Genomic DNA, 6,003 nt, shown 5'->3' on the forward strand with positions numbered 1-6,003 from the left:
TATTTTTTGCTAATTGAATCCTTCATGAAATTTTAATGACGGTTATCCTCTATATCTATTTATGTCCTCTCTATGTATCTGTACTTTATACATAGAAAGAGTACCAAACTTGACTCTTTTATCCAATGCAGGATTAAAATTGACAAAAATTTTAAGCTAAAAGTAAAATTAAAAGTTATTAACATTTTATTTAATTTTTTAGCTAAGTTTTCAGAGCAAATTTTAATATACATACTTATATAAATAGTAATGTATTAAAATAATATTCAAATTTAAAATTATACCAATACATAATAATAACAATATGACTGCAATGATATACTTAAAAATTTATTAGAAGTGCTCAAAACAATTGAAAATTTACAGTATTTTCCTGATATGTATTTTTAGGTCTTAACTTTTAATTTTGCTTCATATCGGAAAATAATTTTTAATTTCACCAGCTGCTAGATATTCATCCAGATATTCTCAATATTTATTTCTTTTCAGCAATTGACATAATTATTTAATGTGTTTAATAACTTCAGTAGAATTAAGTGATCAAATATGAACTACTTGCTTTTAATTCTAAAGCCCAGTTCACACTAAGACTCCAACATAAGCAACATAAACAGACAACCAATGGCGGCTACTAAGTAAGGGAAGGCCACCTCTCACAATACAGCTTTGAGATCAAGCAAATGATGGAGGGAGAGTCCTCTGGTGGGCCATCTATTTGATGTAAATTTTATTGCTCTAAACTTACATACATTTTCTATAACTTCCATGAACTCAACGTCAATACTTCACATAAGATACTCAAGAAAAACCAACAAGATGTGAGCTCTGAAGTAGGTTCTGTCCTTCAGGCATGTGTGAGAGGGGACACTTTTCAGCTGTCTCACAGTACGAGGATGTCTGTGCACTCTGCGCTACGGATCCAGGGGAGGTGTCCAGCAAGGGAGCAGGCAGGGATGCAGCAGAGCGGGGCTCCTGAGCTAGCCAGGAGAGGTGGGCCAGGAGGAGTTCGGCAATTCTCCAGGCGGTGGCAAAGGGGCGCGTGGTCGTCCTTTTTGGCAGCAGGTTCAGGCAAAGGCTAAGCTGCTGCCTCAGGAGCCAGCTTTGTCCTTCTTATATAGTTCACAAAAACTCATCCTTTGGGCTGCCCTTTCCGCTGAGTATGCCAATCTGTGGCTCTTTAGGCAGGGACATTTTTGGCTAGGAGGAAGTCCTGCACCTTGCATGTTCTGAGCTCGGCCCTGAGTCATGGGCTCGCTTTTCCTGCAGAAACTGCTGGCCGACCATAGTCCGCTGAATCGTTTTTGTACAGGGATTTGAGGCTCGGAATGGGAGCGCATTCAGTCGCATTTATAGCTTCGGGGTCATGTGTGTGCCTGATGTTGCGGCCGTGAGAGGCTCAGTCAGTATGGTGGGTAGGGGACAAGGCTGGACAGCAGTATGATGGGAGGTTGGTGTGATGGACAATGGGGCGATGTTGAGATAGGATAGTGGGGTGAGTGATGTCAGGACAAGGGGACTGTGGAAAGATGGGGCAATGGGAGGATGGATGATGTGACTATGGGACAATGGGGCAATGGGACTCAATGGGATTCAATGGGATGATGGAGCTGCAGGATATCAGGTTGATGGGACTGTGGAATGATGGGGTGATGATAGTTGTGGGAAGATGGGATGATGGGATGTTGGTGCAAAGCAAAGATGGGGCTGTGGGATGCCAGGACAATGGGCATTGGGAGGATGGACGATGGCACAATGGGACAGTGGCATGATGGGGCAGTGGGAGGATAGGACGATGGTGTGATGGGGGTATGGGGTGATGGGAAGATGCCACTGCAGGATGTCAGCATGATGGGACTCTGGGATGTTGGGGTGAAGGGGATTTGGGCTGCGGGATGTCAGGATGATGGGCCTTGGAACGATGGGCACAATGGGAGGATGGACGATGGGGCAATGGTAAGATGGGATGGTTGGACGATGGGGCTGCAGGATGTCAGGAAGACAGGATTGTGGAATGGTGGGGCTATGGGAGGATGAGGTATTGGGATGATGGGGTGATGGTATGATGGTACAAAAGGACAATGGGATGTTGGGAAGATGGGGCGATGGGAGGATGGGATGGGGGATGATGTGGGGATGTGAGGATGGGGCTGCAGGATGTCAGGACTATGGGACTGTGGAATGATGGGTGATGGGAGGACGAGGCATTGGGAAGATGGGTGATGGGGTGATGGGGCAATGGGGTGATGGGAGGATGGGACCTTGGGTAATGATGCAATGGGGGGATGGGACAATGGGGCTGCAGATGTCAGGACCAGGGGACTGTGGAAAGAATGGGCGATGGGAGGATGGGGGGATGGGACGATGGGGCTGGGGGATATCAGGATGACGGGACTATGGAAAGATTGGTCCATGGGATGATGTGAGGATGGGACAATGGGACTATGGAGCAATGGGTGGATGGCACGATGGGGCTGTGGGATGTAGAGACGATGGGACCATGGAACAATGGGGTGATGGGAGGATGGGACTATGGTGCAATGGGGCGAAGGGACAGTGGGGCTGTGGGATGTCAGGACAATGAGACTGTGCAATGATGAGGTGATGGGAGGATGGACGATGGAGGATGGGATGATGGGACTGTGGGACAGTATGGTAGTGGGAGGATGGGATGATGGGACGAGGGTGTGATGGGACGATGGGACAATGGGACTGTGGGATATCAGGATGACAAGACACTGGGACGATGGGGTGATGGGACCGTGGGACTGTGGGTCGATGGTGCAATGGGCTGATGGGAGGATGGGGCAATGGGAGAATGGGATGGTGGGGCCATGGGACATTCGGGCTGTAGGATGTCAGGATGATGGGACTGTGGGACGATGGGGAGATGGGACTTCGAGAAGATGGGAAGATGAAGCGATGGGTCAGTGGAGCAATGGGATGTCGGGATCACAGGACAATGGGATGTTGGAGTGACAGGGCAATGGGATGACAGGATGACAGGATGACAGGATGATGGGGTGACCTGGCAATGGATGGAAGGAACATGGGATGATGGAGTGACAGAATGTTTGGGTGATGGGAGGATGGGGCGATGGGATGATGGGAGCATGGAGTGCTGGGACCATGGGAGGATGGAGCGATGGGAGGGTGGAGCGATGGGATGATGGGGCAATGAGAGGATGGGACAATGGGACCATGATGCAATGGGGCGATGGGATGATGAGGCTGTGGGATGTCAGGCTGACGGGACTGTGGGATGATGGGGCGATGGGACTTCAAGAAGTTGGGACACTGAAGCGATGGGGCAATGGGATGTTGAGATCACTGGATGATGGGATGATGGGACGATGGGATGATTGGGCAATGGAGCAATAGGGCTACGGGGCGATAAGGCGATGGGGCCATGGGGTGACCTGGCAGTGAGATGAAGGGAACATAGGACGATGGGGTGATGGAGTGATTGGGTGATGGGATGATGAGGCGATGGGAAGATGGGGCTGTGGGATGTCAGGACTGTGGGACGGTGGGGCGATGGTACGTCAAGAAAATGGGATGATGAAGTGATGGGGCGATGGGGCGACAGGGCTACCGGGCGATGGGACAACCAGATGATGGGACGACGGGATGATGGGATGACAGGTTGACCCTAGGACAGGACCATGGTGTGATCTTGCGATGGGATGAAGGGAACTTGGGACGATGGGGAGATGGAGTGATTGGAGTACTGTGTTAGCGCAACATGGCAGCTGACTTCTACCAGAGTGATAAAAGAAAGATAGACGTGGAGAAGGCAGTACATTGTTTTAGAAATTGCACACAATCTTTCAGCCATATGCTATGTATATAACATTAGAGAGAGGAGCTGCAACATCCAGCACATAAGGGGAGAGACAGGAAGGTTTGAGGCAGTTTGTGGATATCTTTTAAAAAAACCACAACTGAGGGGCACCTGACTGACTCAGTCAGTAGAGCATGCGGCTCTTGATCTCAGGGTCATGAGTTCAAGCCCCACGTTGGATGTAGGAGATTGCTTTAAAAACAAAAACAAACACAAAAACAAAAACAAAAAAACCCACAACTGAAGACATAGGATTCCTAAGGTAGACTATCCCCTAATGTAGAAGGTTGTTGTAGAGATGGGAAGCCATCACTATGACAGGTGATACTACAAGTGTTCAAAGGATAGTGTGGGATTTACTGGGTATGGGCTTTGAGGAATTTGAGGATTCAAGGATGACGTCTGTGTCTCTATGTCTGGCAGAAGGATGGGTCCACTCACACGGAAGGGGAACACAGGAAGAAGAGCAGGCCTTAAGGGCAAGAAAGGTTGAAAATAGATGTCTGATGCTGCACATGGTAAGTGGAGATGTTCTAGGGTAGCAGGTAGAAATCTGGGTCTAATGTTTGGCGATATGACTCTGGGTGAAGACACACCTGGAAGTCATAATCATAGAGAAGACATTCAGAACTATTTGGGAGGTTGAGATTGTATGTGCAGAGAAGATGGAGTGTGGCGCCTAGCATAAAATTTCGAAGACCCCCAAGGACCTGGCCCCCTCCCCCAGCAGCCAATGGCCCTTGGGGTCCCTCCCACCCTCTGCCTCCAGCACCTCCCCAGCCCCCCTTTGCCTGCCTTCCTCCAGCTCACAAGTCCATTCTCCTGACATCTGGTTTCTGTTGTGAATGGCAAGTCATTTTGGTATTCTATTCTTATAGGTCATGGGCTGGGAGCTTTTGGATCTTGGGAGTAATTTTCTCCCCACAGGGCCACGCTTCCCTCAGCAAAGACTGACCCTGCACTCAGGGTCTGCTCCCGCAGTTCCTTAGTGTGTTAAAACCTCTACCTCTTCCTAGCCTGGGCTCCCTACCTGCTTTTAGCCTTGGGAGGCACCTGGCAAACAGAAAGCTGGCCAGTAGTAAGAACACCTGGGGAAAGCAGGGGTGGGAGACTGAGCTGGCAGGGTTATGTGAACTCTAAGGTTAAGCTTCCCTGCCCCTAACTACTTCTGTCCAAGCTTTGCGCAGTGGCAGGATCACAGCCGATGGGGCGCGATTATTGCTAATTGAAAACTACTTCTGTCCACAGTATTTATTTTCTATTCATTCTCTTTCACTGTGCCTCTATCATTTGCAACTGAAATAATCACGAGTAAGGCAATTTCTGCAGCACTGCTCTGTAAGTGTCATTTTTCTCAATGTGAAGACTTATAATCCAAACAAAGGGGTTATTGGTTCCTTTACTATCAATACACAATGTCTAAGGCAGAGACAAGGGAACATTACCAACACTCCCTTTCAGAACGAGGCGAAGCAGAAAGCACACAGCGCTCGCTCCCTGGTCTATTGTAAATCTGACATCCATTAGGGCAGGTGGTGTCGGTTTTCAGATTGGGGCTCAGGCCAACTCTCTGGGAGTTACTCTCCATGGCTGATTTTCCTCCTCTCTGTGCTTCTTGGTTCTGCCTTTTAAGTTATCCTTCCTTTTCCACAAGAAGTGGCTCGTGTACTGCGTTGGCTTCTCAACCTTCTTCCTTTCCAGAAAAGTTTGGCGCTCCAAAGGCCTCTTTATTTTGTGTTCTCTTACTCAGTCTAAACTGATAGGTTACTTTAAAAATTTCTTGGGTGGGCTGTATATCAATTTATAATGAATGTCATTAGATAGTAGGCACACCCACAAATCTCTTCAAATACACCCTTTTTCACTTCTGGCTCCCCACCAGGCTGAGACAATAATTGGGTCTCTTAGCATCCTCTTGCTTAATGGCAAGAATCTGTGAGGCATTCCTTTATGATCCTTAGAGGCCATGTGTTTGTTTGAAAATCTACAAGGCATGACCTTAAATCTTTCTTAAGTGTTAAAAGATTTTACAGTCTCTTCCTCAGTCTCTTCCTCGGTCTGATCTGATAAATAGGGTTTGTTATTTACTTATTTTTTTCATCATTCCACTCCGATACAAACTATCCCTATTACTATGGCTTTGAAACAAATTATTCTAAAAT

General features: G+C 47.8%; 1 pseudogene; it reads left to right on the forward strand.

Annotated features, from left to right (window-relative positions):
• The first annotated feature begins 5,016 nt into the window (after window positions 1–5,016).
• Window positions 5,017–5,181, forward strand: LOC144380178 (U4 spliceosomal RNA; annotated as a pseudogene).
• The last annotated feature ends 822 nt before the right edge of the window (window positions 5,182–6,003 follow it).

The sequence above is a fragment of the Halichoerus grypus genome, chromosome 14 (assembly GCF_964656455.1).
Source record: "Halichoerus grypus chromosome 14, mHalGry1.hap1.1, whole genome shotgun sequence".
Lineage (NCBI taxonomy): Eukaryota > Metazoa > Chordata > Mammalia > Carnivora > Phocidae > Halichoerus > Halichoerus grypus.